The following is a 12,754-nucleotide window of genomic DNA, read 5'->3' on the forward strand; positions in this document are numbered from 1 at the left end:
AGAGCAATTATGATAATAGTCTGTCTTCCGGTCCTTAGGACAATACTGGCTGTATAGTGCTTTCCATGTGTCTTTTATGTCCGTGCAATGCAGATCCTTGGGGAGGAAAGGGGAAAAAAATCAATGGGACAGTGCACTCATCACCGCAGCTTCTTGTTAAATTTATTTTTTATTGCTGCATCTAGACTTAGATTCAGAGACAGGTTTCAGATAAAGGCAGGGTAGAATTCACAGTACCTTAGCCTTAGAAACTTTTTTTTTAGAGAGAATCCTCGCTGATGGTGGAACTCACCATCATCATGGGGACAAATAGGTGCCAAAAGTTTTTGCAGAGTTGCAGAGTGGGGAACCCCTGCAAAATGAGTTTGATTTGACAAATGAAGGAGTATTTGAAACGTTTTCTAGACAACCATATGCTCTCTGGCTGTTTTTGACTACAAGTCCCTGATGGGATGGGACTAGTGAGTTTTTATTTATCTTCATTTCTTTTTGAAAATGCATATGCCATCCTTCAAAACCTGATTTTCCTTTTTTTTAAACTTTATTTATTGAAAATTTTCATACAATAATAACCAAAAGAAAAAAGAAAAGAAAAACAGAAAAGAAAAAGAAAACCAAAACTAAGGAACATATAGATGGCTTCCAACCTTTTTTTCAACCAATAACTACAATCTTATTGTCCATCATCCTTCTTAAATATTTTACAAGTCCCTTCACCCATTCATTTAGTCCTCATTTTTCTTAGTCTTCAAATCCATACATCAACCATTCATTTCTTTCTTCTTTCAGCAAAAAGTCCATATAAGCTGTCCAGTCTTCCAAAAAAGTTTTTGTTCTTTCTTCTCTGACCAAACAGGTCAGTTTCGCCATTTCTGCAAATTCGGACATTTTCACAATCCATTCCTCCACTGTGGGAATTCCATTATTCTTCCCAAAACCTGATTTTCCCAGGGTGGCTTATAACACATTAAAATCGCCAACCTGTAATATGCACAAAGGAACACGACAATTAAAATACCCAACACCAAAATGGCAAAACAGTAACAGCCGTGGCCAGAATAGTTTAAAAGTTTCTAAACAACATCTGTGTTTAAAATTAGTTGTTTGGAACCCATTACTTGATTAAATTTCTTTTGCCATGCCTTGTGGATGCCCCCGGAGAGTAACAAGGGTTTTGTCCAGGACCAACGTTGGCATCAAGCCTTCCTTCTATGGGAGTCATTCCAGAGTCAGGAACTATCACTTGAACCAAAGTAGTACCCACCACATTGCAGCAGAGGACAGTGGCATTCAGATGTTTGTGGTTAAAGCCAAGAGTGTCCACAGGGGGTCACAAAGGATGGCAGCCACAAGTACCCCATGTTTTATATGTTATCGAGCAGACACCCCAGGTTGAACCCTAAACTATTTGGGGAACCTGAAATGACCAAACCGTGGTATGTCTATTACAGGCCATAACACTGTTAGAACACCATCTTTGACTCTTAAATTAATTTCCAGCCTTAAACAGCTGACATTTCAATTTTATCTAATCCACTGTTACTGGCTTAGTATATATTGTTTACAAAACCAGATTCTTTCTTTTTCTTTCCCAAGAAAAAGTTATTTTATTCACTGAAAGCACTTTTCCCAGCCAGTTGGCTAGACTACATTGTCCTTCCTTTGCAGTCCACAGGACCAGAGTCTTAAAGAGTTAAAATAACAAACAGTAAGTTTCTGATTTTGCTGCGAGCCCAAGGCCCTGACACATGGGTCTGCAACATGTCTACGGAAAGGTTTCAAGGACTAGCCAAAAACTATTTTAGTTAATTTGCCTAATACGATCCCATATCCCTATTTTGTGCAGTCAAAGCATAACTTCGGCCAAATAAATTGTACGAAGCAAAAAAAAAAAAAAAAAAAAGTTTTAGAAGTATTACACACACACGCCAGAGTATAATTTATTCCAGTTTTAAAATTCACTCAGAAGAAGAAATTGAGGCTCTCTTTAGCCATACCTGCACCCCATATTTCAAAAACTAATGTTTCTTCCCCTCCAGACTTGTTTCAAAGTTGGTGCTGCAGGGAGGTGTTGGTGATGGGGGGAGATGTTTCAAAGATTTTTATTTTTTTGCGTGTGCCTTCCCCAGAGATGCAAATGCCTCCTGGGTTTTAAAACTTCCCACAGAAGTGCTGTAGTTAGAAAATGTTACTTGACCTAGTCTAGTCCAGCACTTCGCCCACCAAGGCTGACAGAAAGGTTATGAAATTTTAATTTGTCTGAGAGCAAGATACAAGAATAATTGGAGCCCAAGTGTCTGCAGGAGGCCAAGAATGAAGAACTGGGCGGAGCAGCGCTGCAGTATTTTGAAGGCCACACAAGTTCCTTCGATGCAACAACAGAAAAGGAGAAAGAAGAAAAGTCGGGTCATCCCTTTCAATTCTTTTCAGACTTTGGAGAAGCAACTTGAAGGAGCCACCAAGTTCTCTGGGTGTTCATTTCTCCATCCGGATTTGCAGAAGAAAGAAGCCCAGCTAGGACGCTGAAAGGTTTGGAGAAAGAAACTACCACAAGCAACAAACTAAGAATCCAGGCAGGTTCATAAGCTAAGAAGAGGATGCTGAAGGATCCTGGTTCATACTGCAAAGAGCTTTCCAGATCCAGACCAAGGATGATCTCATCTAGCATTCAGTTTCCAACGGCTGAGGTCCTACATTATCTTAAGCCATTGCTTGAATACACTACAATGTAAAGCCATGCTTTACTAACCATGATGGCGGGGTTGATGGGACACCAAAGTCACTCTCTGTAGAAACTGAAACAAGGAGGATTCAGAAGTTATGGAAAGGCTGGTTCAGATCCAGTTCATGTGAGCAAACATGACTTGCGGCCATGTAGACTATCTTGTCTAGGTTTACCCAGTACAGCAAGCTCAAGTCCAACAAGCTGAGCACATGTTGATCCAGCCCCTGCGATTTGTAAACTGCAATTTATGGTTTAACACCCAAACCCAGCTAATGGTGGTTTATTCAATAAACCATAGGGAAGCGTACCCCAGCCTCTTTCTTGATCTCTCATCCTAACCTCCCTTGCAGGGCTGCAGTGAGGATATGAAACCCTCCACCACGCTGTTTGCAGAAGGCTAAAGCATATATAGAAAATGCATGAATCATTATGGGATGTTCATCTCAGAGTCTGCCATCCAGAATCTCTGGCGCAGTTTTGGGTAGGAGAGAATTTTAGAAATCAGATAATATTTCCAAGGAGAACAGTTCAGGAAAGAGGAAAGACGCCAAATTCAAAATTCAATGTTCAGGCAATGCCAAATGCTAAATGTGGTGCAGGCAAGCCCAGAAAAGGAGTTATTTTTGAAGGGCTGCTTAAGACAGGGGTTTACATGTGCTGGAGCATCAAATGAAGCAAAACAGAAGAAAAGAAAAAAGGAGCCACTCCTTGCAAAAATGCAGCGGGACCCTGTAATGCAGTGTTTCTCAACCTCAGCAACTTTAAGATGTATGGACTTCAACTCCCAGAATTCTCCAGCCAGCATGGCTGGCTAGGGAATTCTGGGAGTTGAAGTCCATACATCTTAAAGTTGCTGAGGTTGAGAAACATTGCTATAACATATACCATGGCACGCAGATTATATCACCAAAAAAAGGGGGTGGGGAGAAGAGAAGGAAGAAGAAGAAGATGCAAAGCAGTTCTTAAATGCTCGCCCCGAAACCTCACGTTGGCATTGCTGCCAACGTTGATGCATTTTGGATCAGACGTGGCCTGAAACGAGGCACCGTATTCCTCCCCACTAACCTGTACGTCTCGCTCCCGAGAAGCAGAGCCTTCCCCTTGGTCCCGTAGTGGTGGATCTGTTTTATTTCCACATCGCAGTTAGGAGAAGTAGAGGCTGCAACACTTTGAGGCTTTCCATCCCAAAGCCAGGCCTATAATGGCTTGCCATCCTAAGTCCGTTCTAATTTCGCAAACAGCAAGCGAAAGGAAGCCGGGCGAGTCAACGGTCACCGCAGCCTCTGTAAGGAGAGAGATCCAGTCCTTTGACTCAGCAGCAGCTGAATTTGCAGTTCTCCTTGGGGTAAGGCAGCAGCCCGCATTATGGATGGTTACACAGGATCTGGGGTTACGTTTTGGACCAAGCCGTAGCTTTAACTGCAATTGCGTAGTTTTGCTGTTTGGAGAAAGATGGATATTCCCCCGCAGAGTTTCAATTTCATTTTTTTAAGGTCCAGAATTTTAGGATGGTAATATGTTCTGTGGCCACTGATAGATAGAGATATAGATCAAATATAACCATAGCTAAACCACAGCTAAACACAATACACGGATGCAATCAAGGTAACTTAACCCAGTCAGGTTCTTGGCTGCAATGAGAAATTGAAGAAACTGGATGTGACTGGATTCTCTGCTGGGACTGATGCTATGGGCTTCTGTTTTCGCTCTGACCTCATATTATTTTGCTCAAAAAGCATACCTTTCTCTCTCTCTCTCTCTCTCTCTCTCTCTCTCTCTCTCTCTTTTTGAAATAACAAGCAAGGAGGAAAAATGGGTTTCCAAAACATGTGAATGATGGCAACATTACTGGAAAAGCACCGCTTAAAAGAAGAAGAACCTGAGTCACCGAAACGCATGCAGTATTAATACCTCCTTTCTAATTAAATTCCATCAGAAATAATATACAGGGTATTTTTATCCCTCTCCTTGTTCTGCTCCTCTCGTCTTTTGATTAACTCTCTTCATGGGCTAGGAATTACGGTGTGACCTCTAACTTAGCCCAAGATCTGCCTCTTTCATATTAACGTTGTGACGGTTTCCGAAAGGGTGTCGGGAGGAGAAATCTAATTACTCACAACGTGGGGAAAGATGATTCATCGCATGTGCGTTAGAACGATTGGCACCGCATTGTAGCCACAATCCAGCTACCTTGACAGTTGTGTTTCCTTGGAATGGATTACAGCACCCTTCCAACTCCATTACCAACCTTTCTCTCGAGCGGATATCTTCTAGAGATCAGACAATCGATCTTCATGCTCCTGGAGATCCTCTGGGAAGGCATGTAATGCTTTGGGGATCTCTCACGCAGGAGGTTTCGGTCCACCTAATTTAAACTTACTCAGAAACTATATTTCACCCTGAAGCTGTGACTGAAGAAGAAGGGTTCCCCAGTGGATCTGGGGAGGGGGGATGTGAGGAGGTAGGGCGTAACACTCCCCCCCCCCCATCATTTCCTTCTCTTCAGTCCTCCTGGAGGGGCACAAATATTGTAAATCTCCTCCATGTAATCCCAGCGCTCCTATTAGAGGGGAGAACATTATGCAGTTTGATGTATTGGAGGACATCAAAGGGGCTCCTACAGAAGAACAAGCAGAGGGAAACACACATGCTCCTTTTTTTTCCTGGAACATTTGCACAGAGTAGCATCTCTGCTTAGCCTTCAGTTGCCAGGAAAACAACAATTTAGTGTCAACGGTGGAAGCTTTTACACAAGAGGAAGGGGGTTCTTTTTTCGGTATACACACACGCATACCTACACAGCCCAGACATGTTCTGAACATTTAGCAAATTGGGCTACGTTCCAGTGTTGTTTTAATATAACCTACCAGTTTTAATATCATCTAACTCTATTTCAGCCTTCTCCAACCTGATGCTCTCTGGGTTAGACAACAATCCCCAGAAGGCTTTATTGGCTAAGAATTCTAGGCATTGTTCTCCCAACAACAACAATTTATTCAATCTATTATCAGAACAATAAAAAAGTAGGTAGGTGGGAATCTGGAAAATACCAGATGGGAAAAGAGATTTATTTTTCCTCTGAAATGATGAACCCTCAGATGGAGTAGGCTTAATGGGATGTGTGAACCCGATGTAGAAAATTATATTTTTTCCATGTTAGATCTGTCTTGAAGTTGCCCACAACTCTTTTATGGCATTTAATTCTAATGGCATGGGTCAGTAACATTTCTGAATGGCTTCGGCTTCTTTGCTGTCCTAAATCAAGATGAGAAGTGATATTCTGAGCACTTTCTTTACAAGAATAACTTGATAATGGATTGGACAAAGATTTATTTCCTTTTCATTGCGAGTAGACTAAAGATTTTCTTTTTATTGCAGGTAGACTCTAATAATATATTAGCATGAGGGACACACCAATCAGGACATTCAACAAGACCAAAATAGCAATACAAAACCCTCAATTCCCTTGTCTTCAGATCATGTTCAGTGCCCTCTAGTAACTAAACTATATGATGCCATTATCCACCTTTACCCAAATTAATAAGTCTACTCTGGCTTGGAAATGCTTATTCTTGGTCTTTCCCCTTCCCAACGTTCATCTTTTAGAATAAGAAGGCCAAAGGAAGTCACACAATTAAAGGTAATTGCATCAAGATTACATGTGCAACTTTCCATTCTCTTTCATGCCTGACACACTGGTCAGTCATGTCTGAGAAAACAGATGCAATGTGTCAACCGGTAGGTATTGAGATTATTAAGTCATTTCTCTCCCCCCACCCTCCTATTTTCTACAAGCAAGGATAGACCTTTGGCTAGTTGGGTGAATGTAGAGGAGTTCTTTTTTCTTTCTCACAGCCTGTGGTTTCTTCTATCTTGATCTGTTATTTTTCCTTTACGTGATGGCTGTCATGTTTTGCACTACTGGGAATGGAAGGTCACTAACTTCTGGCCATCTGAGCCTGAACACAAACTACACTGGATACACTACTACTAATAGGAGGAAACAAGCACATCGAATAACCCCTCTTTTTATCTTCTTATATCCATCTTCCAGGGGCTCAGTTTTCTGCTGCACCTGCTCCTCTTTCAGATGATTCTATATGTGTCTATATTGTCCCTCCTGAACAAAGTCCCTCCACGGCTGGCAGTTCTAAAAGGGAAGGGGCTGAAATGGCCAGAGAAGATACATGGCTGCAGGACCATCTGCCCAGGGAGGGTTAAAAAAAAAAAAAGTCAAAATGGTGACTATAGTCCTGATTGAAGCCCACCCTTTTTTAACATGTGTTGCACACATGAGGCCCATAAAAGAAGAGTTGGGTCTTTGTTGACATGCTTGTGGCTGGGATCTGGACTTTTTTGACCCCCTTCCAGGATGCCCTGGTCTATCTGTTAACCAAACAAGAGGAGAAAGGGAACAAAAAGGGACGAAGTGCTTCCTGTTCTTTTTCAGATCAACTCCCAAGTCAATAACCATAGGAAGGAAAGGGAAGAAGAGATAAAAGAATGTAGGAGTTGGAAGATGGCTTATAAAACTTCTCTGTCAGTAACCAAGAATGTCTTTTTATCACTGGCCAAGGCTGGGATTGCACTGGTTTAGGGCAGTATTTCTCAACCTCAGCAACTTTAAGGTGCATGGACTTCAACTCCCAGAATTCCCCAGCCAGCATGGCTGGCTGGGTAATTCTGGGAGTTGAAGTCCACACACCTTAAAGTTGCTGAGGTTGAGAAACACTGGTTTAGGGCCAAGTTTGAATGCCCATAGAAGCATGGCTTCTTGAACAATTTACCCAGGGAAAGTCAGGGGAATAACAAAGCTTAAAATTAATTGATCTTATCTATTGGTTCATTACTTACAGCAGCTTGGATATCTCCTAGCATATATGAAGCCCACCATCCAAATCAGAAGCAGAACAGACGGGGACGTTCTTAAGCAACTCAAGCAAAGCGTCTTTCCGAAGAAAAAGGAAGAAAAAGAGAAAATGAACAACAACAACAAAAAGTTCAATGCTCTAAACCTCCAATCCCTGCACATTTATTACAAATTCACTGTCATCCCATTCTGGATATTCAGCTGAGAATTGAAGTGAATTCCCTGGGAGGTTTGACAGTAATTCACTATTAGTTAAGCGTTATTTGACAGATGTGCAACTCAAAACCATTATTTGTCATAGCTTCTGTCAGGACTCCCCTTTAAAAAGGAAAAAACGAAACCCCCGAACAAAAACAACTGTTCCCATGCAATTAACTACATCCAACCCTTGAAAACGGCACCTTTTCTCCGAAATAACAAGTACATTGTTTTGTTTTATTTGAGAAGTGATCAAAACCACCTTGATCTTCAGAAATCAGGGTGGTAGAAGCCATTCTTTTTGGCTGTGCTCGCTCCCATTTACTTTTTTTTTTTTAAATAGGAATCCTATTACTCTTTTTTCTTGAAACCCAAGGAGGCCATTTAGCACATGACAAAATTACCCCTCTCCCCAGGTTGGGGGGAAGAACGCAACTGTCGATGTGTCCTCCCAAGCAGTAAAAACTTCCTTAATTTCTAGTTCTTCCTCCTTTGTCGTTTTTCACTTTCTGTGGCCGGGTTCACCTACTGCGGTGGATCATAAGGCGTTTTGCTTGTTTACGGCTTAGTGGGATGCATTAACCATGCTTGGTTGAATAAACTGAAATAGCTGGGGATCACTCACTGCACTCTGCTATAAATGATGGTTTACAGATCATAATTGCTTGATTCATGCGGCATATTAAACTGAAATCAAACAGACTAAATCCAAACGTTGTTTGTTACAGTGTCCACCTAGGACCCAGGCTGGTTCCATATAATATCTTTCCCAGGAATTATCCAGAAGCTGTTTCATCAAGCTGCAGCAGAGGGGGAAACCAAGATCCTCATAACGTTAAGAATTGATTCCTGAGTCTTCCTGCCTGCCTTTGCCCATCACATTTCTTTTACTTACTATATGTTGGCTCTGGAGATGATAAACCTGAAGGCAGGGATTATTGATCAGTCAGTTAAATTGGGATCTTTTCGGTAAAGTGTGGGTTATAAATGCTTTTACAGCATCCTACTTGTAGGGTTGACAATTAGTGGAAATTAGCCCACGCTTTTCGTTTTCTTCCTGAATTGCTGTGCATCTACATAATGTAGCGAATGATTATGCTCATAAAATAAGAAGCTGGAAATGGGAAACACGGAAATGTATTTGAATCTGTCCATCTCTGTTAATGCCTTTTTCCAAACTCTTTGAATTGCCCCCAACATATGGACGGTGTGTCTGTTCATCTTTAGTTCCACAAACACTTCCACCATTCTTTCATGGTGAACAGTGAGAGAGGTCAAAGGAACTTAAACAATCCAGAGGAAGGTTTAATAGTGGGACACATTAACACAGTTTCCAGCATAATTCGCAGCTTTAAGCTATTTTCACCCTAGCTACTATTGTCTCCTATCAACAATCTCTTTTATGGATTTGGCTCTGGATCTACTGAGGGCCACGGGTCTCCCAAACCTGCCTTAGCAGGTCTTCCTGTTCTGGTGAAATTCTTGAAGCAGAATGAAAAGCAACATTAGATTTCATCTATGCAAGAAACTTAGCAAAAGTACCTCCCAGTTGCTTTTCATGCGGTACAACCTTTGGCACGATACCGAAGGATTTTAGAAGGTTTTTTTTGTTGGTGTTTTTTTTTTGTTTTTGAAAAATGCATTTAATAAACGGTGCTTTTGGTTGTTGCTTCGTTACTTCTATGCACAAACTCAGTGGAACAAGAAAATCAATTAGGCAAAATTAGCTTGTGCAGCTAAGCTATAACCATTTATTGAACAGTTATGCTCAGAGACCCAAGTTCAGGGGATGACCTTAAAATTCCCAGTCCATTTGGCTAGTGGAAAACAGGATAATGTTAGAGTTTAATATGTTTAATTTCCAGGAGGATTAAAACACCAAGTATTTTCAGATTATTTCCTAGGAGTGTATAATGGTGCTGCATAAATTCAGTTCTTAAAGAGGCCGCAACTCATGTTGCCTAGTTAATACAAAATTTCGGGCTGCTACGTAATAGGGCTATTTTGGTCTGTTAACTTAGCACCAGCGCTTTTAGACTTTGAGGGAGGATGACAATTATATTGTACACAGCTTCTGCAAAGGGGTAGGAAAAGGGCTGTCCTCTGTTCTTCGAAGCAACTCCTGTGAAAACATGACTCCTGGTCACTATATGGACATATCCATAGGCATCTGTTACCAGCTACAACAACGGAAAAATGATGAAATGTGCACGTGTTGTAACAATGCAAACCCTGACCTTCCATACTTATGTTCCAGCATCAGACCAGTATGTAAGGCGCAGAGTTTGTGTTGTGGTGCACGTTTTCTCCCTTGCCCAATACTTGTTCTTCATCACGCACATGAACTATTTTCAGAAGGGGAACTGTAGTTTATTGCAGCAAAACCAGCAAAGACTAACACATGTATTATCACACAAGCTCTGGGGATCATTATTCCCATCTCGGCGACACTGTGGCGTAACCTGTACGACATGGCAGTATGAGGTCAGCTTCAGCTTACAGTTTTTACCAACTTGGCAACTTCTTGATCTTCAACTCCCAGAATTCTCAGCAGTGCTGGCTGGGGAAATCTGGGAGTTGAAGTCCACACCTCTGGAAGTTGCCGAAGTTGGGAAACTTTGCACTAATGGAACCTCACTGGTGCTTTCAGAACTTCGCCCCGAGCTTGGTAATAAACTGGGAGGACAAACGTGCATTAGGAACTAAGAGTGAAGAGTCAAGGACAAAGATGGATTAGTTGTGGAGTCCTTGGGGTTCTCTGAGCGTTGTTGTTTTCTTGCAAACATTTCGTTACTCAGCTAGGTAACATCTTCAGTGCTAGAATGGAATGGGGTTCCTAGCATTGACGATGTTAGCTAGCCGGGTAACAAAACATTTGCAAGAAAACAAGCAAGCTCAGAGAACCCCAAGGACTCCACATTTCAACCATGAGCTACAGATATTGTCTTCTATGAATTAGTTGCTTTTAGTCCAGATATAAGGACTCTATCAGCTACTGCAGAATCAAGCAATCCACCTCTCTATTTATAACTCCAGGACTTAAATCTTGTGTCTCTTTCTCCTGCCTTGTGTGGTAATGGATGTCCTGTTCTTGGTCTTAAGACATGGAGGGTAGTAGCTTAACCATGTCTTGATAATGGTCTTGCTTGACATTAGGCTGTTCATGTCCAGCCTTGCCAACTTCACCCTCACAGTCAACCTCCAATTCAATGTCATCACCACCATAGTTGAAGAGCTGCAGTCATTGTTGGGCGTTTCTTTTCTTCTCCTGAACTGAGAAAAGAACTGATTTGGATGCTGTTAGAATCAAGTATTATCTCCTTCACTCACTACATCTAACTGGGATATTGGACTGGTTAACTAGTCACAGTATTGGTGTGCTAACCACTCCATCTGTAGCAAATAGTTCCCCCAAACAGTTGCTCCACAATGTCTTTGCTTCACATTTCCTACCCTTTGGGAATCACCACTGACTGCTCATCTCCCTGGGTGTTAGTGATTTCATTTTGCTCAAAGTGCAGCTACAAATGGGGAAGGAAGTTACACTTGGCATGAGTACCAAGCCATCTCTTGTGCTGAAATAAGATCTCGTGCATCTTCTGGATGCCTCAAATTGTCTAAGCGATGGCATCCCCGGCAGGCAGATGCTTTGAAGCGGAACAGAAGGTGATTTGAGTTAGATCTTGGCAGAAGAGAGAGGTTTCCAAGGGCAGCTTAAGAGGAGATCAAGTAAGCTGTAATGAAGGAGTTATTGCTCTAGAGAGAAGCAGTATTCAGGGAAAAGTGATCCCTCCTGAATACAGAAGAAGTTTCAGACAGTTGTGAGTGCTGGAGGGGAGGGCTAATGGAAGTCTTTCCCACTCCTGCAGGGTCATCTTGGCAGAAGATGTCATCCATGGCCAACCTTCTTGGAAGAAAGCTCTAGTTACAACAGCTGCAAAATACCCTCCTGGAAAGGTCACTCTTTTCAAATTTCAGAATTGATATTTCCTTTTCTCCTTTGCTCCCTTTCCTCTTTTAGTTTCATATATACACTCAGAGAAGAGCAGACACAGGAAAAGTTTCCTTATTGTTTGGGGGTCTGGCTTGCCAATTGGCAACTTAATACCCATCAGCAAATCCAGCTGTACTGTGCAAATAATATACATGTAGGTCTCTGAATTTACTACTGTGACCTAGGCCACTGTGTGAGGGCTCCGTTATGAAAATCAGCCAGAATTATGGACCATAAACAAAACAAATAGTTCTTCAGTGGATAGTGCCATGGCATGGATACCTGATAAGATCTACTCAAGATGGGTAGACAACATTTATTTTTCTTTCAAGAACCCCATTCCTCATGGTGGAACTAAGGAAGGCAGTAGAGTCAAACCCAATGTGAGTTGGTCCAGAATGCTAATTTAACTCTCTGGTAGCCTCGTTTTTTTTCTCTGTAGAGCCTTCTTTTTCTCTCTTTCCATTGCCCTCCCCTGTCTTCTCAAGCAGCAGACAGTGAAGAAGAGACAGCTAGCTCTTACTGGGGGTCTGGATTAATTTCTTGCAGAAAGCTTTTGAAATTAAGTTGATGGCTGTGTAAAATTGACCCTAGAGTCACATGCAGCCTTCAGGCTGCAGGTACCCTGTCCCAGCCTAAGGCTATTTATTAACAAACCTACTGTTCCTGATGCTTTTTCAAGAATCCTGTTTTCCCAAGTGCAAGTAAAGAAGTGTCGTTACAGGAAACACAACATCTAATTCTGACCATTCAAAAACAACTGGAAATGCTGAAGCCTTTCATGATGGAACCTTCATCTGAATTCAGAGCATCACTTGCAAGCCTCCATAAGATCATCCAATCAGTATTGTTTCAACAGGTAGGAACTGCTACCAAGGGGGTTCATATCTCCACAATAAGGGACTTTATTATATTATAGTTTCCCTGCAGTAGTGATAGGGGAGCAACAATAACTTTCCTAAAAGCT

At 41.8% G+C, this 12,754-nt stretch overlaps 1 long non-coding RNA gene across 2 annotated transcripts; it reads right to left on the bottom strand.

The window, feature by feature from the left end:
• Positions 1-450: 450 nt before the first annotated feature.
• Positions 451-8,710, bottom strand: LOC148216494 (uncharacterized). 2 transcript variants are annotated; one of them, XR_015795330.1, is made up of 3 exons: positions 7,580-8,710; positions 3,791-4,008; positions 451-981 (listed from the first exon to the last, which is right to left on the bottom strand). It is a non-coding gene; the product is annotated as an uncharacterized LOC148216494 (long non-coding RNA). The 2 variants fall into 2 exon arrangements; XR_015795331.1 differs by lacking the exon at positions 451-981 and adding an exon at positions 1,159-2,795.
• Positions 8,711-12,754: the final 4,044 nt, after the last annotated feature.

Source organism: Python bivittatus, unplaced genomic scaffold (genome assembly GCF_059951505.1).
Source record: "Python bivittatus isolate LINGU-HERP-01145 unplaced genomic scaffold, Pbiv_v1 ctg000190_np1212, whole genome shotgun sequence".
Lineage (NCBI taxonomy): Eukaryota > Metazoa > Chordata > Lepidosauria > Squamata > Pythonidae > Python > Python bivittatus.